Here is a 24,931-nt window from a genome sequence, read left to right as displayed (position 1 = left end):
CGCCCAGGAAAGCCCGCGCCCCTCGGTGATCTCACCGGAGCTGCTTCTCCCAGACAGTCAGCCATTCCAGGATGGGGTACGCCGTCCCTTTGATCTCCGTCGTGGCTCCAGGAGCTGCTCTGTATTGTCTCCACTCCCCCAGTAGCTGTTCTGGAGGAGGAAAGGTGAGGGTGGCAAGGCTGTCGAGGCCAGTGGCGGAGGAGCCGGTGAAGGCGGAAGAGGGCACGGTGGTGGTTGGAGAGCCGCCAGAGCAGGAGGGGGAAGAGGGGAGAGGAGGGTGGGCGGGCCGGCTGCTGCGGGGCGTCTGCCTTTTTCTTATTGCATTATTTAAAGCGTCTAGTCCAGGCTTTCTCAATGAGGAGCAATTTTACCCTTCCTCCCAAAGAGGGCATCTAGAAGATAGTGGCCAGAAATGCTTAGAAAACATCCTACAATGGATAAGTCAGCCTGAATAACAAAGGATTATACAGTCCAAAATGTCCATGATTGAGAAAATACGTTGCTGTAATGTGGGGAGAATGATGTTTGGAGAGGGTGGAGTCAAGAAAATGGTGGTCTCCCCAGTACCCCCAAGCTTTCATTTGGACAGAGGTGGATCACTGCATAGGCCCTTGGAAAAGGTGGGACTGCCACTTTCAAAAGCCCAGGGATAGATGAATCTTGGACTTTGAAATCTAATGGAGTTTGCCCTTCAGGTTTTCAGAACTGTTTTGAGTCCAATGACCCCTGTGTTCCTTCCTGAGAATATGTATCCTATGACTGTCCCATTTTTGTGTGTTGGCAGAAGATAACTTGCTCTGAGTTTTAGAGATCCACAACCAGAAGAGAATTTTACCTTATGAACAATCATGCCTGTAGCTGACTTTAATGAGATTTTGCACTTTTTCTGACTTTGTATTGTATATGCATTGTCACTGAAATGGTTTAAGCCTTTCTGATATTGTTATGGAATGAATGTATTTTGCATTTGGAACAAACATGTCTTTTTGGAGTCCAAAGTGTAGAATGTGCTGATTTAAAGCTGTACTGTACCCCAGAAAAGCCACGTCCTTTAATCCTCATTCAATATTGCTGGGTGGGATCTTTTTTATTGTTTCCATGGAGATGTTACCTACCCAATTTTGGGTGGTAACTTTTGATTAGATGTTTGCCATGTGGATGTGTCTCCACCCATTCAAGGTGGGGTTGCCTACTGGACCCCTTTAAGAGGAAATCATTTTGGGAAAAGCTTTAGAGCCAAGACAGCTTATACAACCAGAGACCTTTGGAGATGCAGAAGGAAAACACACATGGGAATCCTTGTGAAATGAGAAGCCAAGAGAGAAAGCTGGCAGACATTGCCATGTGCCTTTCCAGCTGACAGAGGTGTTCTGGACCCATCGCCCTTCTTAACTCAAGGTATCTTTTCCTGGCAGCCTTAGTTTGGACATTTTCATGGCCTTAGGACTTTAAATTTGCAACTTAATAAATTCCCCTTTTTAAAAGCTGTTCTGTTTCTAGTATATACATTTCAACAACTTACAAACTAAAACAAAAATGAACCATTTGTAAAAATCTTCAGTGCCAACAGAGATGCAGACATCTGGAGATGCTTGGAGTGCCAACAGAGAGAGAAGACTTCTGGACATGGACATTTGAAGATGCAGAGCTCAGCAGATGTTGCTATTTGCCTTTCCATGAGATACTTAGTAAGCCAGAATCCAGAGCTGTTTCCAAAAGGAGCTAAGTAAAGGCCCACAAACACTCAGAAAGGAAACCAGTGGCATCAGAAGCTGAAGACAATGAAACTGGGAAAACAACCAGTAGATGCCAGCCAAGTGCCCTCCCATATGACAAACATTGGCCTTTCTTGAGTCAAGGTGTCTTTTTCTGGATGCCTTAGTTTGAACATTTTTATGGCTTTAGGACTGTAAACCTGTAACTTAATAGGCCCCCTTTATAACAGCCAACCCATTTCTGATATATCACATTTTCTGCAACATTAACAAACTAGAACAGCATGATATTTTAGTTTTCTAATTTCTAAAACAATATCATGGGATAGATTGGCTTAAACAATGGGAATTTATTGGCTTGTGGTTTGAGACTAGTGGAAATCCAAAATCAAGGAATCATCAAAATGATGCTCTGTACCATAAGAGTGTAGCATTCTGGAGCTGGCTGTTGGCACTCTTTAGTCCTTGGCTTTTCTGTCACATGGAAAAGCACATGGCAGCCTCTCGTGGCTTCTCTGGGTTCCAAGGACTTTTTTCTGCTTCTCTTGGCTTTCCTCTGGGTGTCTCTATTTAATTTTGCTTGTGAAGCACTCCACATAAATTATAGGAATTATGGCCCAATCAGATTCAGTAGGATATTGCCTTAAATGAAGTAATCTCATCAGAAGGCCCTAATTACAATGGATTCCTATCCATAGGAATGGATTATATTTAAGAACCTGCTTTTCTGGGACACATAGCTACAAGAACCTGTACATTGTATGTCTCTTCTCAAACTTCTATTCCAACATTTCTGTTTTCATATATTTAAGAGGTTGTGATGGTTAATTTGATGTGTCAACTTGGCTAGGTTATGTTGTCCAGTTGTTTGGCCAGCCAAATACTAACTTGATTATAACAGTGTGGTTATTTACTGGATTTAAATCATTAGTCATTTGATTTCATTTATGGCTGATTATATCTGATATCAATAAAGGACTGATCAACAATGAGAAGAGTCTCCTCATCCAGTCAGTTGGAAGCCTTAAAGGTAGAACTGAGGGTTTCAGCAGTCAGACGAACTTTTAGCTCTACCTCAACCAGTCAGCTTCTCCTGCAAAATTCAACAAGTTCCCAACTTGTGGCCTGCCCTACAGAATTTAGATTTGCCAATCTCCCTGGTAACATCAGCCAATTCCTAATATAAACAAATATATATGTGCATGTGTGTGATTTACATTTATATATATACATACTGTTGGCCCTGTTTGTCTTAAGAACCCTGACTAATACAGATGTATTTCTTGTAAGCAGTCTATTTTTAACCAGAATGAAAATATTTGTCATTATTTAGAATATTTAATACTTGTATGACTATTATATTTTGATATGATATACTAGTATCTCCCATGTTACCATTTATTTTTTGCTTGGTCCATCTGCCTAATATTCTTTTTTTTTACTTTCTTGCTCTTTTTGCATTTATTATTTTTCTGTATTTTCCCCAATTAACTTCTTGACTGTATATTTCAGTTCTATTTTTGAATGTATACTCTGGAAAATATAATTCACTCTTGATTTATTACCATCTAAAATAAACTATTTCTGTCCTTACTACACTAATATTGCTAGAATCTCAAAACATTTTACCTTCTTTTACTGCCATCTATTGTTTATTTTCATTGGCACGCATTTTAAATCTATAAATATTTTACTTCACAAAATGCTATGAATGTAGTGACATATGCTCAATTATTTTTCCTGTCTCATGATCTTCATTTATTCTAGGATGATTTTCCTTTTACTTGAAGAATACCTTTAGTTATTTTTTTGTTCTTCTTAGTGAATATTTATTTAGTCCATATTATGTTCCAAGTAATGAACAAAACAAAATCTCTACTCTCATGGAGTTTACAGTCTAATGGGAGAGCCAGATAGTAAACAAAAAGAAAATACCTCAGATATTTAATCACTGTGAAGAAAAAATAAAGCAGCATGTGGAGAAATGGAGAAAGAAGATATTTTATTTATGTATTTATGCATGTATGTATATATAGTATTAAAAATACCTTTAGCATTTTATTAGTGCAAGCATGCTGGCAATAAATACTCTTGTATAAAGAAATTTTATTTTACCTTCTCTTTAAAGGGGCATTTTAGCTAGGTATAGAATTCCAGGATAGCATCTACTTTCTTTCACTACTTAAAGTATGTTCTTTTTCTTGTCTTTTGTATTTCAACACTTTTGTCTTTTGTCTGGATGCTTTTTAGAAAAACAGTTTGACTGCAAGGTCCTTAAGTAGGATTTTCACTAAATGTATTCTGTTTGGGAGTTCACTAAGTTTTTGAATCTGTGATTTGTCTTCCATCAGTTTTGAAAAATTCTCTTCTTTTGGTAAATCCTATATGGTTCATGCATTTTTCTGTTTCCTTTTTCTTCTTTTTTTCCCTCACGTGCTTCAATTTAATATTTTTCGATTGTTCTATCTTCCAATTTCCTATCTTCTGCTTGTCCAACCAACTTTTACCTACATCTATTAAATTCATAATTTCAGATATTTATTTTTCAGTTTTATTATGTTCATTTGATTCTTTATTATAGATCCCAGTTTATTTCAATTCTGAAATTGTCCATCTTTTCATCTATTTTTTAGTTTCCTCTATTTCCTTTAATGTGCTCATCATATCTTATTTTCAATTTTAAGTGCCTAAATCCCAGAACACTTACTAATACCTTGCTGCCTATGCAGCCAAAAGGCACTAGTTAAGTTTCCTTGTGCCTGGTCCACTTTGTGTAGAGCGTCCCCAGGCTTTTGGGAGCTGGGACGCTGCAGTCAGAGGCAGGACCCAGAATGGGAAAGATGGTACCTCTTAGGAGCCTTAGCAAGGGCAGTGGGCTTCAAACAGGCCTTGAGGCAATCAGGAGTGTAGGCATGAGCAAGGTCCCAGGGGCAACATTCCTTGATATGAGTCAAGCCCCAGCCCTCTCTGGGTTTTCCAGCATAAAGATTGGGTGTAAGAACAGCAGAGCTGGAGCAGGGGGCTTGTCTCCCAGGTGCCATTAGAGCTGTGGGAGACTGGGAGAATGGCCTGGATGATGGTTGCATAATCTGTGGCTAGTGGGCCTTCCTGTATGACTATGGAGGGTGAGTATCCCTTTTAGGGAAGTCATGCAGCATGGCTGGATGGTGCTGGGGATAGAGGGTCTGCTGGAGTAACCACAGTATACAAGGTCCCATAGCTCCCTCTGAGAAACTGCATTAATGCAGGATGAGACATGGAACCTCCCCCATGAGGGATGTGATCATTTCTCAGGCCTAGGTATCTAGACTCCCTTAATTCCTAGTCTGGAGGGACTTGAGGGATATTAAGAGTTTCCTGACCAAAATCCACTCTTCAAGTTTCCCAGAGACTGGGAGTCAACCAGTCTCAATCAACCTCCAGAGACTGACCTGGCTGCTCTCACTTCCCAGCTTCTTACAAGGTACTTTCTTCAGAGCTGCTGAGGACAAGAGAGGGCTAAGAGGTGGTTCAGATTGTGGCACCTAATCTACAGGGTTAGGGTTAGGGTTAGGGGTCAGGAGTAAGGGTAGAGGTAATCAGAAGGCAAGTGGCTGCCATAAGAAAGGTACACAGCCAGGCCAATGAGCAGCATGGCCAGGAAGAAGGTAGCTATGAATTACAGTCACAGCAAGGATGCTGAGAGCATGGCATTGAGCACCAGTGAGCAGAACACAAAAAAGAGGTATCTGATGCTGCTGCCATGCTTGATGACAGCTGACAAGCTGTCCATGTAGTGTCTGGCTCAACACCATGAAAGCTACCCATCCAGAGAAATCCTCCAGGATGCCGGGACCAGAGCCAGCACCTGCGAGCAGACCTAGGTTCAGTAGCATGTCAAAAGTGTAAAAGAAGGGGTTCTGAAGTGTCAGGATAAGCTGCTGCTGCTCCATGAGCAGCTTTGTTTACAGGGTTGGTAAGACTGAGATGTGGCGATATAGGAGAAGACACAGCAGTCCGAGTGCAGTGATACGCAGGGGCATGGACCCAGTAGCAGTTGCTGGACAGGACTCAGGAAGGGTGTTCCAGCATTTCAGGAAGCCACCAGCTATATAGCAGGTCCCCACTACCATCTGCAGCAGCGGTGCTAACCCCTAGTGAGCAGAGATGTGGTGTTAGATGCAAAAGAACAGGGTGGTGCTTCCAATTTTGAGATTGCTCAGCACCTGGTAGGTGCTGGGGTCCATATAACATTGAAAGCAGATCACTATTTTACTGTTAGCACTATAGAGCAGAGCTGATAATGCAAAGGGGGCATCCTGGTGAAAGGGTGGGGTCGTCCAGGGCCATGCTCACCAGCCTATTAGGAGAGAGAAAGCACAACAGCAGTTTGGTCAGCTTTGTCAGTAGCAGGGCCAAGAAGGGCCAAGAGGGCATTTCACCATCCATGTGGCACAATGCCAGCAGTGAGGCATGATCACATGCATGGCCGTGGATAGGATTAACATCAGGGTCCAGCAGACCTGCTTGGGATGGTCCAGGCCTGGCATACCTCCATCCTCTACAATCATACCCATACCAGATCCTGTGGGCGATGCGAAATATTTGGGGAAAATCAAGTTATGAAGCCAATTCCAAGGAGGGAGGAACTGTGATACAATTGCCAGAGAAAATACTGATAACAGTCATTTGCAAACTCCACAGTCAAGACTGAAAGAGGAAGGGGTTGGTGGTCCATGAAGCCAAAGTCTTAAGGCCAATCCCATGGAGTTAGAGGGAGAAGAAGGAGTCCAAGGTGAAAGTGGATGAGCCATTGCCCACCTTCTGCAGGAAGGGAAGCAGGGATGAGGGTGGCAGAAAAGGTAGAGATAGCAAATGAGTGACAGACAGAGAAACCAGATATGGTGCTTGCGATCAAAAGGCCCCTGTAGATTCCAACTCCTCATTCTGCCTCCCCAGTGGGATCCAGAGTGGGTCAGGACCCTTGCACAGTGACCGCAGATACTCCTTCAATGTCTTCTCCACACTGGGCATAGCATAGGCTTAAACTGTGTAAGGCGCCAGTGCAGGTGCCCACAACAAAGCCCAATACTGCTGATGTCCTCCGTTTAGCTACCACATACCCAGCCAGGAAGCCTTGAGGAATGGGGAGGACAGGAGTGAGACATCTTGGAGGAACAAGCCATCCTGGCCATCACCACTGTTGACTTCACCTTCCAAGCACCAATCAAAGTTATTTCAGAGTCTGTTCTCTGTTAACTCCAATATCAGAATATTTTGAGTCTGTTTCAAATGTCTATTTTTATCTCTAGTTATTTGTCCTGTGGTTCTGACTCTTCAAAGGCCTACTAAATTTATATTAATTGTTGAATTTATTTATTTTAACAAAGAATCAGGTTCTACTGATACTGCCTTCCCTGAGAGATGGCTCACCCATCTCTCTGCTTAGGAAACTGAGCAAGCAGGTGATCAGTTTAATCCAATTATGGACTCATTTTGTCTGGGTTGTACTGTAGCTTTTGAAGGACTCAGTCTGTCTCTAGTTTTCCGCTGTTCTCAGCAGCTTTCAAAGATGAGCCTATCAGACCTTTGTCTCCTCAGTACTGAAATACTATGGGAATTTCCACTCCATCAGAGATTGTTAGCTTAGTTCTTGAATCTCCCACCCCATATGACTTCAGAATTTAGCAAATATCTTCAGCAGGAGATTGGCAGTGTGTTTGAATCCCCTTAATTCTCCTTTTATTTCATTCTAGCCACATGCAACCTACAAAGGCTCTGCTGGTTTCTCTGCCCCCCTGTTGGGAGGGCATTTTTCCCTGATTGGCTAGTGCTCCCAGTTGCAGAGAGTAGGTGCCAAAGCACCATTCCCTCCAGGGCTTTGAAATCTCACCTGTTGTTTTATGAGAGCTCTCTTCCCTGCAGAGCCTTTGTTTCCTAAGCATTGTCAGAGTGAAGGAAATTCCACTCTTTTTTTTTTCTAGAGATTTCAGTTTAGTTTTTAATCCCCACACAAAATTGGAATTCAGCAAATGTCTTCAAGAAGAAAACATCCATATTTGGAAACTCAAATCTCCAGTTTTGTCACACCAGCCCTGCACGATGGCTAAAATTCTACTGATTTCACTCCCAAAGCAGCTTGTTTTTATCTAGTCCAAGTCTAGATTTTCAGCACCCATCCTAGTTCCCCTGTCAGCAAATGCTCCCAGAAAAAAAGTAGCTGTGCATCTTCAGCACACCTCCGAAAGGTTCTCCCTGATCTGGAATTTTAATTCCTTTAGTTCTTATTACTTCTATAGCTTTCTGATGTCTTCCACACTATGACTTTTAAGATTTATCTGTTTATTTTTCTAATTTTCTTTAGTGAAAGTGAATGGCTTGCTGCAAACTACCTTGTTTTAGCCAGAAGCAGATTTCTCTGTTTCTTTTAAACATTACATTTACATATATTTTAACATCCAATTTATGTTACTTGTCACCAACACACTGCGAATGAAGAATTGAAGAAAGATTATCTGCCTACCTATTTTAAACATTTCTCCTGAAAACCCCGATGTTCTCCTCATGATCCAATATTTAATATTTGTAGGAATATATTTTAAAATATAACTTTAGGTGTATATGTAACTCATTGTTTAACTATAATTTTTATTTTGATTTCTAGAAACAATGGGGCATCACATCTTGGTTTATATTTATCAGTAGATTAATAATTACATCCCAATTTTTTAAAACCTAGGATAAGTCCAGACAATCAAGGAATGACAAAAATTCTCAAAGTGATCTAAAAAATAGACTTCATGTAGCTCATTAAAGAAAAATTCAAATACATAGATACATATGTGCATTTTCTCTGACAATCACTACATCTCTTGAGAACAGTTGTATGAAATATACTATATTTGTAAGACATGATCTGTAATTGTTAACCCAAAAAATAGTCAGCAGAGCACAGACTGAAGTTCACTCAGGAGAGAGTACTAGTGCTCATTGGAAATAGTTATCATTTAAGCAGCTTATTATACCTTAAGTAAGGTATGATAAGAGAATCATGCCAGTGAATCTAAGCTACCATACCTGAATATATTCTCACACACGTTCTCAAATAGAACATTCAAAATTGTTATTGAATGGATTAACTTCCTACAATCATCTCATTTCTGTCCAAAGTCTCATTAAAATCGTAACAAAGAAATAAAACTGTTAGAAAACCACATTTTTATAGAGAATCTGAGTGATGCCCTAGTATATGAGAACTTTCATAAAATAGATGAAAGACAGAAACAGATGAAGAACAATTAATTAAGTAGAGCAGAATGGGCCTTGCACAAAATGAATACAACTAAGCAGAAAACTAATCGGCAGAAACCTTGCATGTGGAGATGCCAAGTATATTAGGGAGTGGAAGTGAGATGTAGATCTAAGAACAAGAATAGTAAGAGAAGGTTTTTATAAGTAATATACTTATATATGAACAGATAAACCAACACACCATCTGCTCCTAAAATACACAGCATAACAGCCAGACACTACTGACCTCTTACAACAAAAGAAAATTAAAGAAAATTTTGAATGGCTCAGAATAAAGATATCTGAATTCTGACATTTAGGTACTGTGCTGGTTTGAAATGATGTATGGACCCTATAAAAGCCATGTTTTAATCCTAATCCCATTTTGTAAAGGCAGCTGCTTCTTCTAATCCTTATTCAGTATTGTATGTTTGAAACTGTAATGAGATCATCTCCCTGGAACTGTGATTTAATCAAGAGTGGTTGTTAAACTGGATTAGGTGACAAAGTGTCTCCACCCATTTGGGTGGGTCTTGAGAAGTTTCTGGAGTCCTATAAAAGAAGAAACATTTTGGAGAATGAGAGATTCAGAGAGAGTAGAGAATGCTGCAGCACCACAAAGCAGAGAGTCCACAAACCAGCGACCTTTGGAGATGAAGGAAAACACCTCCTTGGGAGCTTCATGAAACTGGAAGTCAGGAGAGAGAGCTAGCAGATGACGCCGTGTTCGCCGTGTGCCCTTCCAGCTGAGAGAGAAACCCTGACTGTGTTTGCTATGTACCTTCTCACTTGAGAGAGAAACCCTGAACTTCATCAGCCTTCTTGAATCAAGGTATCTTTCTCTGGATGCCTTAGATTGGACTTTTCTATAGACTTGTTCTAATTGGGACATTTTCTTGGCCTTAGAACTGTAAACTAGCATCTGATTAAATTCCCCTTTTTAAAAAGTCATTCCATCTCTGGTATATTACATTCTGGCAGCTAGCAAACTAGAACAGGTACATCCCAAAATAGCTTTAGATGTCACATCATCCAAAGCAAAACTCATCAAACAGCCCTGCCAGAAACAGAGTTCACAAAATTTATTCTTAAATATGAAGGATTTGAATATATTCCTCTTGCATTTTAAATATAGACCAAACAAACATGCAGCAATAAACATAAACTTAAAAAAAAAGAATTATTCCATAGGAAAAAAGTTATATATTGTTTAATTCCCTATTTTCAGGACTAGGGAAGATATTGTGCCCATGACACAGAAAAAGACTGCTCTCTTATGAGACAGAAACAATTGGAGTAGACAAAAGAAATCATGGAAGCTGATAAAATGATTACTTAAATAAATACAACTGATAATTCATAAAACAGAGGCATACTCCCAGAAAACAGAACAATTTGAAAAGAGATGAAAAATGCATAAGAAAAGATAAAAATATAAAAACCTTAGACAGTGAACCAGGTCATCAAACATAGAATTTAATACAAATTCTAGAAAGAGAGACCAGAGAAAATGAAGGAAATAAATTATTATTTAAGTAATAAGATCAAATACCCTAGAATGAAAGAAGGTCACAGAGCCATAGATTCACAAAAACAGAGCGAACAGGGGGAAAAGGCCACCACCTTAGGAAACTGGAGCACCACGAATAAAGAGCAAACCTGGAAAGCCTCCAGAGGATTAGTGATCACTTGCAAAGTTCTACAAGAAAACTTTTATCACTGGAACCTGGTAGACATACCGCAGTTCTTTTGAAGCTCTGAGGAAACACTTTTTCATTCTATTAGTGAATCAGCTGGAGAGTAAAATTGAAACATTTTCACATGGGGCTCAAAAAATTTACCTCCACACACTTTTTCTTAGGACACTATTTAGAGCAGTGTGCTCTGGTGAAATAAAGGTTGCAATAAAAGATTTCAATCAGGAAAAGTGAGTGGACGTTTTTCAGATATCAATCTCTCCATTCTTCCTGCTTGTTTTCAGGTTTCTCCTTCTCCTAAGGTGAGCTAGGCGTGTGTTCCTTGTTTCTACCTCATGGGTAAGTTTTGATTATTTGAACCAATCATAGCAATTCCATTGACCTTGCCAATAATTAGTTTGGACATGAAATAAAAGCAAATATCACCAGCATGGCTGATAGGGAAAGTTTTGTTAATCCTAAAATGGAGGCAGCAACGCCATGACTAGAATTCTGACAGCTGTCTTTCCATCCTGAGAGCGGCAGCGTGGGCGAAGAGCTTAATGTTGAGGCTGGCAGAGCAGAGAGATGGAAACAAGTACATCTTTGTTGTTTCTGTTGAGCTGCTAAATTAACTAAAAATGAAGTCGCTACAGGTCAGGACCTCTTTTTGTAATTGTAAAAGTCACCGGGTGTGATTTTCTGTTACTTGTAGTCCAAGTCATTCCAAATGATGCAAAGATGCTAGTTTGGCATCCAGGAAACTGTGGAACAGATAAAGTGTCTTAGGATAACTGCTATGTAACAGACCTAAGGTGACAAACAAGGATGAACAGCCCACACAAGGAGGCTCCTAAGGAAAAAAGAAGAGTTAATAGAATACTTGATTGGGTAGAGAATTTTTAAAAAACAAAATTTGATTTTAAAAATAATGCAAAGAAAAAATAGCAGCAAAAACTCTAGGAAAAACAAAGAGCTGCAGAAAAGGAAAAAACGCTTGACAAAGCCCCGGCTCTATTAAGAAAAAGATTTTGCTAGTTACAATAACATAAACACTATTTTCTTTAAATTTTTTGAACTTACTCATGGACAAATTGAAAGGCAATTACCATTACAAAGCACAATATAGATATTATCAATGTTAACAATTTAAAGTTTGGGATGAAAAAACTTAATATGGGAAAGGTGGAAGGGAAATTTGAAAGCACTAAAATCTTCCTCTTCCACATTGGGGAGTGAAGATACGCTTCCCACTATAAATACAGCAAGAACAATGTAAGTATGCAAATATGGTATAAATATAAGTTTAAAAATCTTGATAGAAAATCCTCAACTTAGGGCCTTTGCATTTATTGTTCCTACTGCCTGGAATACTTTGCCTCAATTTCCCTGAAGGAATCCACTTGTCCAGGTGCTGCTCAATATCCCTCCCCAGAGAGCTTTCCCTGACACTCCTATGTACTGTTGCACCAAAGTTCCAAACACCTTTCCTTCCTCGTGTCACCCTGCATGACTGTCCCCATTTCAGTCTGCAACATTTGACTTTTATCATTTATCCATTTACATGTTGATCTCTCTCTATATTATCTTCGAGAACAGGGACCTTATCTGTCTCCTTAATTTCTATATTTCCAAGACCTGGAAGACGTTTGGCTCTTAGTATGTCTTCAGTGATTATTTCTTCTATGAATGAATGAATGGGAGGGGGGGGATGAGATGGTTTAAAGAAACCAGAATAGTAGGAAATCAAAATATGAGGCATAAAATTGATAAAGCAAAAACTATCAGCATGAGCATATTATTCAGAGATGTACAGATGGTCAGATAAGAAGCAGTTAAAAGATTTAAAGTGATTAAGTTGCCCATTATTAGTAATCGAACATGGGTTTTCTATATAATGTTCCATACTAGAATTATAACATTCCATATGTTCTTTGGAGTAACATATAATATTTTCAGGGCATTTTTTTTTGTATGCTGTGTGGTGGGGTCACATTTCATTATTTTTCCATGTGAGTATCCCGTTATTACACCACCATTTGTGAATTTTTGTTTGCTTGTTTGTTTTGCTTGTTGGTTTGTTTTTTCAGAAGTACATGGCCTGGGAATTGAACATGGGTCTCCTGCATGGCAAGCGAGAATTCTACCACCAAACTACCCTTGCATCCCCTCTTCAAAGCATTTTATAACCATCTTGTCTTCCTAGTCCTCCCATGTTGAGACTGAATATCATAAATTGTGGAAGATGGTACAACAAATTCAATTCTTTTACAAATGAATAAAACATTTGGATAAATTATCATCCTGTAGGCAAATCCTTCACTTATGCTTTATGCCGTTAAAACTTTTTCTAAGATTTAAGGACAGGAATATAAAACTAACTCATCTCCTAGAATGGTGGCTTGCTATTTCATTGCCAACTAAGAGCTATATCCTGACTTTAAATTTCTTGCAGAAAACAGGAAATTTATGGAAAAAGATTTTTATTTTTACAAGCGTTCTATTGTTCCTTACTTATTCGTAGAGAAATAATTTCCAGATTTCATAATAAAAAGATAATGTTTTCATATTAGTTTTATTTTTCTGATAGAAATAACAAGGATTTATCTAGTGTTTAAAAATAAAGCCTAAAGAAAACATATTCTTTCTATAAAAAATAACTTTTAAAGGATGCAGAAACCAAATTAGAATTCCTTGGGATTTTAATTTCATCTTAGGGATAAAGGAAATATTTCAGAAGTCATTTCCCTCCAATTCCACAGTACAAGCAGACCTAAGCCATTCCTAAGTATACCTTTTACTGCCTATATCCTCTCACTGTCTCTTAAGTCATAACCCCTGAGGTTGTGAAGCAAAAGAGTTTCCTATCATATTGGAGATTCTTTCCCTAAACTGGAGAGTTTGGTATTATTTTGTTTTGACTCCAAATAGGACAAATTACTTATGTAACAAAAATCCTGAATGAACCACACAGATGTGCATTTGATATGCCTAGTACTGTCCTCTACTTTCACCAAAAAATGTGAGAAATAAATTTTCCATATGTGTTTCAGTTTGTAAAGCTGCCAGAATACAAGATACCCAAAATAGATTTTACAAAGGGGACTTATTAAGTTACAAACTTACAGTTCTAAGGCCATGAAAATGTCCAAGTTAAGACATTTAGAGAAAAATACCTTGACGTTGAAGGAAGGCCCCTGGCATTCTGGACACCTCTGTCAGCCAGGAAGACATGTGGCAGGCGTCTGTCTGTCCTTACTCCTGGCTCCATTGCCTTCGGTTTCTGATTCCCATGGCTTTCTCTCTAAGACTCTGTAAGTCCTCACTTACCTTCTGCAGGGCAAACTCTGGTTTTCATCTCTTAGCTTAGCATATCCAAACATCTTGGTTTCTGCTCTCTGCATTGGCTCTAAGCACTTTCCTTCTCCATGACCTCTTTTAAGGATGCCAGTAAACTAATTAAGACCCACCTTGAATGTCACATCTCCATGGAAACAGTCTATTTAAAAGGTCGTACTCACAACTGGGTGGGTCACATCTCCATGGAAACAGCCTAATCAAAAGGTCTCACCCATAATAAGTCTATACCCACAAGACTGGATTAGAAGAGCATGGCTTTTCTTGGGTACATAGCTTTAAACTAGCACATACTACTGTGTGGACCCCCAAAATACACGTTCTTTTCGCATACAAAATACATTCATTACATCACAGTACCACAAAAGCCTTAAACCATTTCAGTAACAATACAAAGTCAAAAACAGTAAAAAATCTCATCAAAATCAGCTACAGGCATGGTCTGTCCTAATGCAGCATTCTCCTCTGGTTGTGGCGCTGTGAAACTTGGAACAAATTATCTGCTGCCATATACAAAAGGGGCAGTCATAGGATAAACATTTCCATTTCTATACTAAGAAATTGAAAGGAAGACAGGAGTCACTGTACCTAAACAGTTCTGAAAATCAGCAGGGTAAACACCACTAGATTTTAAGGCCTGAAAATCACTTATAGAATGATGTTTCATCCTCAAGTCTCAAGAAAGTGGCCATCCCACTCTTTTCAAGGGCTTACACAGTGGCTCTGCTCTCTCTCCAAACACTGGGGTGAGCATTTCAACATATTGAAGCACTAGGGGACCACTTTGTCCTTGGCCCCACCCTCTTCAAGCATCTGAGTGACACCCAGAGTCTCTGCCATCTCTGGGGTACACACTCAACCCCTTCAGAACAGTGGGTGGTGGTTAGGCCCCAGAGACTCTCTGGGGTATGAGTAGGCAAAACTCTTCCTGAGCATTAAAGAGGAAGGCCTGCTCTCTGCTTCTGGGGCAAACTCACCCTCTCCATATGCAGGGATGGAACTACTCTTCTGGATCAAGATTTCATGGTTCCAGACCTTAACTTCCATGGTTCTGTCTGTGAAGTAATTTTTCCTTCAATCTGTCCCTTTTCTATTCCATTTAGTCCAGACTTATAGTGGTTCCACAACAACCCTGTTAGTTTTCCATGTGTTATACAGGGATCACAACTATCAGACATTAAGATCTACCACAAATCCTTTCTGGATAACTCCATCTCTAATCCAGGTGTGTGCTGAAATGGCTGACTGGTTCCATTTGTGATTAAATCCTCACATGGGGCACTATTCTCTGGAGTTTCACTTATGGAAGCCCAGAATTTTCCATGCCATAGATTTCTGGTTTCTTTGCCCAAGAGTTCAGTTCTCAGTTTATCTTTTTCCTGTTGCATTTTGCTATAGGCTGCAAAGGGGGAGCCAGATTGCATTTTCCATATTTAGTTGGGAAATCTCTTCAGCTAAGTATCCCAAGTCATCGCTTTCGAGTTCTTCCTTTCATCCAGCACCAGAACTAAATTTTGCCAAATTCTCTGCCACTTTAAAACATCATCTCTCTTCCAGTTTGCAATGACACATTCATCACTTCTGCTTAAGTCCTTATTGGAAGAACCTTTAGCATCTATATTTCTACCAACAGTCTTTTCTAAGCATTCTAGAGCTTTCTTTTCATGCTCTTCACAATTCTTCCAGAATCTTTCCCTTATCCATTTAAAAATCTGTTCCAACATATTTGGTATTTGTAAACCCAGCAGCACCCCACAAATTCAAAATCTGATTTTGTTTGCTAACCTGCTGGAATGTAATCCAGAAATGGATTGGTTTTTACAAAGGGGATTTATTAGGTTACAAATTTACAGTTTAAGGCTGTAAAAATGTTCAAATTAAGGGATCCAGAGAATGATATCTTGACTTTGAAAGAAGGCCACCAGCAGTTTGGATACATCTGTCATCTGGGAAGGCACATGGCCAGTATCTGCTTGTCCTTACTCAGGGTTCCATTATCTTCATCTTCTGATTCCAGTGGCTTTCTAAGTGTCTGTGGGTCCTCAATGAGTTTCAATGGGCCAAACCTTGGGTTTCATCTTTTAGCTTAGCATCTCCAAATGTCTGTGACATGGTTTCTGGTCCCTACATTCCTCTGAGCTCTGTCTCTCTCCATGAGCTCTACTAAGGACTACAGTACATTCATTAAGACCTACTTTCAATGGGCATGGTCACATCTCCATAGAAATAACCTAATTAAAAAGTCCCATTCACAATTGGTGGGTCACCTCTTCGTGGAAAAAAAACTAATCAAAAGGTCCCATCCATAATAATTCTACAACCACAAGATTGGATTAGAAGAACATGGCTTTTCTGGGCTACATAGTTTCAAACCAGTACAATATGAGACTAAAACAGCTTAGATGAAGGGAAGGATAAAATTTGACAATAAACAAAATGGAAGTAAAAATGAAATAGCTTTAAGCATTTCACATTTTCAATCATTGGTTTTAAAAAACTATATAAAGGGCGGGCCGCGGTGGCTCAGCGGGCAAAGTGCTTGCCTGCTATGCCGGAGGACCTCGGTTCGATTCCCGGCCCCAGCCCATGTAACAAAAACGGAGAAACAGAATACAATAAAACAAGAAAATGTTTAAAGATGTTTCCCTTTCTTCCTTCCTTCCTTCCTTCTATCCTTCCTTCCTTCTCTCTGTCTTTAAAAAAAAAAAAAAAAAAAAAAAAAAACTATATAAAGTGGTTAATTCTTTTTAAATTCTTATTTTATGAACTTCCATTTCCATTAACATGATTGATTAGGTATCTGTATACATTCTGTAGAGGAAACAAACTTTAAATGCTGGATGAAATATAAATAATATCTTCTCAAATGTACCCAGAAATTAGCATGTAAGTGAGTTATAATTCATGCCTTGGTTTCAGCTTCTTAATGAAGATTGGAGCACAGAAGACAAAGCCAACACATACCCACGTTGGGGAGTCTAATAGGAGATACCCCAAAATTGAAACCATAAAAGACTCCCACTGTAGTTCAAGATTAATTAAAAATTAATGGAATGCAAGAGTAGCTCAGTGGTTGAATTCTTACCTGCCATGCAGTAGACTCAAGTTCTCTCTATATATATATATCTGAATTTCATTCTTCTTATAAAAGACTCTAACAATAGGATAAGACCCATCCTGATGGAAGTGGGCCATACCTTAATAGAAGTAACCTAATCAAAATATTCTATTTACAATGTGTTCACACCCACAAAAATGGATTAAATTTAAGAGTATGTTTTCCAAGAGTTTGTACAGCTTTAAACCACCGTACTCCACCCTCTGGATCATCCCTCCAAACACAACTTCTGTCCATATGCAAAACATATTCAGTCCATCATAACATTCCAAAAGACTTAAGTCATTTCAGAAACAATGATAGGTACAAAGTCTCATCAAAATTGGTTATGGGTGTGGTCTGTCCTGGGATAAAATTTCCCTTTTTCTGTGGACCTGTGAAACCTAGAGGACAAATTATCTGTCTGATATACAATAGAGGGACAGGCATAGAATAAACATTTCCATTCCCATAGAAACTGGAAGGAAAACTGGGGTCACATGTTCCAAACAATATGAAAACCCTGGAGGGCATGCTGCATTAGATTTCAAAGTCTGGGAGTCATCTATGAAACAAGGTTTAGTCCTATAGGCCTATGGGGACTGGAGCTCCATACCTTCCAAGTGCTTGCACTTCAGCCATGCTCTCCTCAAACATTGGGTTGCGGACTCCACCCTCTCCAAACATCAGGTTGGTGGCTAGACTCTCTGAATGCTGGGACATAAGCTTCACCTTCTCAGAGTTCTGATGTGGCAGCAAGCTTCATAAAAAATGGGGTAGAAGGCCCACCCTCTCCAAGCATCAAGGAAGGTTCACCCTTTCCACATTCATGGGTGGGCCCACTCCCTTGGCCCAAGAAGTTGGCTAAGGTCCAGACTTCAGCATCCATGGTTCTGCCATTGAAGTGATTTTTCTCCTTCAAATTATTCCTTCTCTGTCCCTTTTAATCCAGGATGGCAATGGTTCTATTCATACAAGTTATTCAAAAAACTTGGTGGTTTTGCATGTAGTTCACAGGGGACTAAATCACTGGACAAGAGAATTTTCAACAGATCCTTCCCATACAACTGCATTTCCAACCCTGACTTCTGTGGAAGTTGCTGACTGGTTCCACATTCAGTTAAATGCTCATTCTTCTTTGGGGGCATGCTTTCTGCAAATTCAGAATTTTTGAAACCAACAATCTCTGGTTTCTTTGGTACCAGGAATTCAGTTCTCAGCTTATCCTTTTCTTCTCACATTTTACTAAAAGCCACAAGGAGATACAACACTGCACATTCTGCAGCTGTCTTGGAAATCTCCTCATCTAAATAGTCAAATTCATCTCACTTAAGTTCTGCCTTCTATCCAGCATTAGAACTCAATTCCACCAAGTTCTCAGCCGCTTTAAAACAAGGATGGCCTTTCCTTCGGTTTCCAATAACACATTCAGCATTTCCATCTAAGACCTCTTCAAAGTAGCTTTAGCATCCATATTTTTACCAACAGTCTCTCCAAAAAATCCAGGCCTTTTCTTCCAAAAAACTCACAATTCTTCCAGCTTCTACCCAGTAACCAATTTCAAAGCAATTTCACCATTTTTTGTTTTGCAATGGCAGCACCCAGTCTCCTTGTAACAAAATCTATTTTAGTTTCCTAGGCTGCTCAAGCAAATAACTTGAAATGGGTTGGGTTAAACAATTGGAATTTATTTTCTCATGGTTTTAGGCTAAAAGAAAGTCTAAATCAAGGCATTATCAGTCCAATGCTTTCTCCATGAAGGTTGTGGCATTCTGGGGCTGGCAGTCTGGTCTGCTGGTAATTTTTGGTCCTTAGCTTGTCACATGGCAAGGCACATGGCTGCCTCTCCTGGCCTCTCCCATCACTTCCAGTTTCCATCGATTTCAGTTTCTTGCTATTGTGGCTTTAATGCTCCATCTGAATATTACTCCATTTATAAAGGACTCCAATAACAGGATTAAGACCCATCCTGAGTGAGGTAGCTCACACCTTAAGTAACATAATCAAAAGGTCCTTCTTACAATGGGTTAACACTCATAGGAATGGGTTAAATTTAGGAACATACTTTTCATACAGCTTCAAACTACCACAGTAATCGACTCTTACGAAGTGAGATAACCTTCACAGTAAAACCTCCAAGGACAACGTGAGAAGGAAAATAACATTCCAATTTAATCAGGAACTTCGATGTTAAAAATCTTAAAGAAAATATTAGCAAACCTCATCTGAATGTAAAATAGGAATAGCAATAGATATAGACCATAGAGAGATAAAGAATTAGATATTTAGTTGATAATGGTGATAATGATGATGGATAGATGATAGATAAGTAGGTGGGTAGATAGATGATAGATAGAAAGACAGGTAGATAGATAGATAGATAGGTGAATAGATAGATAGATGGATTTATCATGGCCAAATTGGGTTAAATTCAAGATTTCAAGCTTTATTTAATGTTACAAAGATCATTGTAATTTACCTCATTAGCAGGCCAAAGGGAAGAAATTATGATTTTTTAAACAGATACAGAGCAATACTTGATTAAAATTCTATATCCAGTCACTATAATATAGCTACCTGACCTTATTTTAAAACCTACAGCAAACATAATACTAATAATGTGATGTTTAAATAATTGGTTACAAGGAAAAAGTGACAACTTTCAACATTTAATTCAACATTATATTGGAGACCTTTGCAGTGTGTAAAACCAGAAAAGGAAATAAAACACATGAGGCACAGAAGAAGAAAATATGTCTGTATAAAAAAATACAGAAGAATCTAAAATAAATTAGTATGCAAATAAGAATTTGCCAAGATTGTTGAATTCAAAATACTATGCAACAAATAATAAAAAGAGCATAGCATTTTAAAACAGAATCATATAAATGCCTAAAATGAATTTAATAAAAGATGTGCAATACCTTTATGAAAACAATGATAAACTTTATTGAAAGACATCAATGAAGACTTTTAACAAAGTACAATTAGATATTCTTATAGTTCAGAGGATTTAATACTGTAAAAACACCAACTTTTCCCAAATTCATTTTTAAGTTTGAGTCAGTTCCAATCAAAATCCCAACATGATTTCTATAAAACTTGATAAACTGTTTCTAAAGTTTGTATGGAAGAGCAAAGTTCCAAGAATAGTCAGGATAATTTTGAAGGAAATAGAAGGATTTGACATTCAATATATCAAGAATTATTAGAGATACAATTATCTCTAAAAGACTGACAGTTTTTCCATCTGTACTCAATTTAAAGAACTCTGGAATTAATTTTTGCATATGGTGTGAGGTAGAGGTCCAGTTTCATTTTTTGCTACATAGGCATACCCAGTTGCCACTAAACCGCTTATTGAAAAGATTGACATTTCCCCCACTGCTCTTTAGTTCCACTGTGCTCTAAATCACATGCCCATATATATGCGGATCTGTTTCTATTCTGTTTCTACTACTTTTTATTCTATTTTTACTACTAATCCAAACTTGTAACAAATGCCACATTTTGTTAGTGCCTGCTCCTATCCTATATCGCTGTATAATAAATCACTCCAAAACTGAGTGACTCAACACCACAGCCATTTTATTATGTCTCAGAATTTTGTGGATCAGGAATTTGGGGATTCAGTTGGTCAACTAAGTGAGTCTTCTCTTCCATGTGGTGGTCCACAACAGAAGTTACTTGGTGGTATTCAGCTGGTAGTTCGGATGGTTTGAAGGGTCTGAGATAGTTTTCTTCACATGTCTGGCATGTTAATGGAAGTGGCTAGAAGCCTGACTCAGCCGGAATTGTTGATAACAGCACTTACACCTGGCTTCTATTGCATGACAGTCTCACCATGCCTGGACTGCTTTCATGGCCATTCAGTGTTCCAAGAGACCTGAGTGGAAGCTGCAGGGCTTATGACCCAGATTCCAAAGTTCTAAAATGTGATTTCCACTACATCGGTCAAGCAAGTCACTAATGCCAGCTCATACAAATGGAGAAAAGAATTAGACTCCACCCCACAATGAGAGGAGTGATGAAGAATTTGTGACTATCTTTAATCTACTTCACTACAGTTTTAAAACAAGTCTGTTCTTTTTCAGTGTCTTGCTCATTCTTGGCCAATTTTTTTACCACATAAGTTTACTTAGATATTAATTTCTCTCATAATGTTTTTCAGTTTTCTGTGAAAGGCCTTCCACATATTTCTAGATAGCTGATATTTTTATGTATCTTTAAGCAATATATTTTTAAAGGTTTATTTCCTGCCTTTTTCCAGTATACTAACAATAAAAAATCTGATAAACTTGCTGTTCTAGTTTGCTAGCTGCCAGAATGCAACACACCAGAGATGGATAGGCTTTCAGTAAAAGGGGATTTATTTCATTAGTTCTCAGAGGAAAGGCAGCTAATTTTCAACTGAGGTTCTTTCTTATGTGGGAAGGCACAGGGCGATCTCTGCTGGCCTTCTCTCCAGGCCTCTGGGTTCTAACAACTTTCCCCAGCGTGCTTTCTTTCTGCATCTCCAAAGGCCTGGGCTGAGCTATGAGTGCTGAGATGAGGTGTGCTGAGCTGCTTGAGCTGTGCTACATTGAGCCTTCTCATTTAAGCACCAGCCAATTAAATCAAACTTCATTCATTACAGCAGGCACACCTCTTAGCCGACTAAGAGCAACAGATGTAATGAGCAACAGATGAGGTTCACATACCATTGGCTCATGTCCACAGCAACAGAACCAGGTATCTTCACCTGGCCAAGTTGACAACTGAATCTAACTACCACACTTGCTAAATTCATTTACTAATTCTAACCATTTATCTATGGATCCTTATTAATTTTCTATGTACATAATCATCCCCACAAGCAACAAAAATTTTATTTTTTCCATTACAACCTATATACCCTTATTTTTCTTGTATAGGACAAATGATCAAGATTTCAGAAGGTAACACAGGACAATAACTTCATCATGCCAGGGTAATAAAATATTTCTTAAAGACACCACACACAAAAAATTTAAAAAACAGAATCCATATCATTAGAACATTTATAATGGGACTACATTCAAATGATTATATTCTGCTCATCAAAAGAGTCATTAAGAAAGAGATGAAAAAATCAGAAAGTAAGGGGAGAGGGTGGTGCACCAGTGACTCAGTGGCAGAATTCTCACCTGCCATGCTGGAGACCTGGGTTCGATTTCTGGAGCCTGCCCATGTCAAAAAAAAAAAAAAAAAAAAAGACATATAAATTATATGCAGATTTTTTTAATTCCTATAAATTGATGAGAAAAGCCAAGAAAACTTACCCACAAAATTACTTCTACAATTCTAGATATTCTTGCAAGCAGTGTGGACAACAAATTCCACAGGCTGAGCCCTTAATCTTGGATCTTGCCCCTATGAAAATTATTCCTGCAAAGGAGAAGCTAAGCTTACTTATAATTATGCCTAAAAGTCACCCCAAGAACCCCTTTTGGTGCTCATATGTGGCCATTTTCTAAGTGAACTAAGCAGATGAATGCACTGCCCTCCCCCCTACATGAGACATAACTCCCTGGTGTGTAAAAACCTCCCTGGCAACGTGGGACAGAAATTCCGGAATGAGCTGTGACCCAGAATCAAGGGATTGAGAAAACCATCTTGACCAAAAGGGGGAAGAGAGAAAAAAATAGTTTCACTGGCTCAGAGTTTTCATACAGAGTGGCAAGATTATCCTGGAGGTTATTCTAATGCATTTTATAGATATCCTTTTTAGTTTATGGTGTATTGAAGGCCAGAGGGAAGTACCTGTTGAACTGTATTCCAGTAACCTCGATTCTTGAAAATGATTGTATAACTATATAGCTTTTACAACGTGACCATGTGATTGTGAAAACTATGTCTCATGGGCATATGAGTAAAAAATTAAAGACAAAAGACAAATAAATAATAGGGGGATAAGGGGTAAAAAAAATGGTAGATTGTAACACTAGTGGTCAATGAGAACGAGGAGTAAAGGGCATGGACTGTATGGGTTATTTTCTTTTTTCTTTTTATTTCTCTTTCTGGAGTGATGCAGATGTTCTAAAACTGATGATCATGGTGATGAATACACAACTGTGTTATGATATTGTGAGCCACTGATTGAACGCTTTGGATGGACTGAATGGTGTATGAAGATATCTCAAGAAAACTATTTTTAAAAATTACTTCTACAAGAATATTTATAGCACTATTATGCATAATAGTCAAAAACTGGAAATAAACCAAATGTATATATGTCCTTGAATGGTATATTCACACAATGGACTATTATGCAGCAATAAAAAGAATGAACATACATCACATGAATAAATCTCATAAACATAATTGCTATCTAAAGAAGGAAGACACAGAAAAGGACACAGAAAATGTTCAAAGCAAGCAAAATTAAATAATACATTGTTCAGGGATTTATGCATTGGTGGTGAATCTACAATAATAAGCAAAGAAACCATTATATAAAATTCAGGTTAGTAGTTACTTCTTGTGGTATTGAAGGAAATATGATCTGCTAAGTCAATAAGAGCTTCTGGATGCTGGAAGTATTCTATTTATTAGCCTGTGTGGTGGCATTTCTTTTTTATTATTTTTTATGCTCTAAATACTTTTTCATGATCTCTTTTAATGAATGCATATTTTTCAATATCTTTTAAATCCCTTCTTTAACTAAGAAGACAGAATTATTCTAATATATTGTTTAAAAGCCTAGTAAACTTTGGGATCAAATGCCCTTTGATCTTTGGGATTCTTCCCTTAGACTCGATTTAACTTAAATTTTGAGACAGTATTTTTTAGTATGAAGATTGCCTGAATGCTACTTACAATTTTAAGTGAAATGTTTATTGTATTACTCAAATTTTTATGTATTTCTAAGTTTATCTGATACAGTTGTTATTAGAACATTTACTTGTGTGAGCTATGATAATAAAATAGCAAGACTTGTTTTTCTTGTTTGGAAATTAACTTACTAAAAAATAAACATCCAAATGAGTACTATTGTCCAAATAATCCACCTTGAAAGGCTAAACACATATGCCAATGTTGATGCAAACATTTCTGGATGTATTCCTTTGAAATGCCCTTCCAAGTCGATTTAGGAATTATTTTCTGCTATTCACTGCCTTACAGCTTCATATTTAATTTGTCAATCAAAAATTCAGATTTAATTAACATAAAATGAGATATAGAAAATCACTGCCACTATCTTAAAGCACAGAATCAACTAGCAGCACAGATGACATGGATAAATGTATATTTGACAGATGGAGAGCAATTGGTGGCCACTGTGCCTGGAACAGTTCTAGGAACAGATGGGATCTGTGTTTTTGAGCAAGAATGAAGAGAAGCTTATTTTCCTTGAGATGAGTGTACAGCTAGTTATAGAAGGAAAGAAAATTATCCTCAGAATCACAAGGTAAGCAAAGAATAAGTATATTTTATGTGCTACAAAAAGGAAAAAACATAATTTCTTTTAATTAAAAACACAGCATTCTAAAGGAAATTGACTCAAAGCCCAAATCAAAATAAAGGAAATGCATTTCTAAGATGTTATATAGATCACAAACTTGTTTTTACTCACCCAGGTACACAAACACACATATAGGTCAAACTTATGGTGGAACCTATTATGTTTAAGAAATATTTTAATAAATGAAATCTCTTTGTCTTCCCATTTTCACTGTGTTGCCTAAATAATAGAAATTGTCATTCCTAAGATATAATGATGGATACTGGAGAAAGGTATTTCTCCTTAAATGATTTCAAGTACTAACTGTAAAATAATGGATATCCATTTTGATACC

At 38.2% G+C, this 24,931-nt stretch overlaps 1 long non-coding RNA gene and 1 pseudogene across 1 annotated transcript in view; both read right to left on the bottom strand.

The window, feature by feature from the left end:
- Positions 1-24,931, bottom strand: part of LOC143682924 (uncharacterized) — a 77,244-nt gene that overhangs the window by 23,217 nt on the left and 29,096 nt on the right. The window lies entirely within an intron of this gene.
- On the bottom strand, positions 5,272-6,265 carry LOC143682516 (putative UDP-sugar transporter protein SLC35A4; annotated as a pseudogene).

The sequence above is a fragment of the Tamandua tetradactyla genome, chromosome 5 (genome assembly GCF_023851605.1).
Source record: "Tamandua tetradactyla isolate mTamTet1 chromosome 5, mTamTet1.pri, whole genome shotgun sequence".
In the NCBI taxonomy this organism is placed as follows: Eukaryota; Metazoa; Chordata; class Mammalia; order Pilosa; family Myrmecophagidae; genus Tamandua; species Tamandua tetradactyla.
This window is presented reverse-complemented; position numbering and strand designations above follow the sequence as displayed.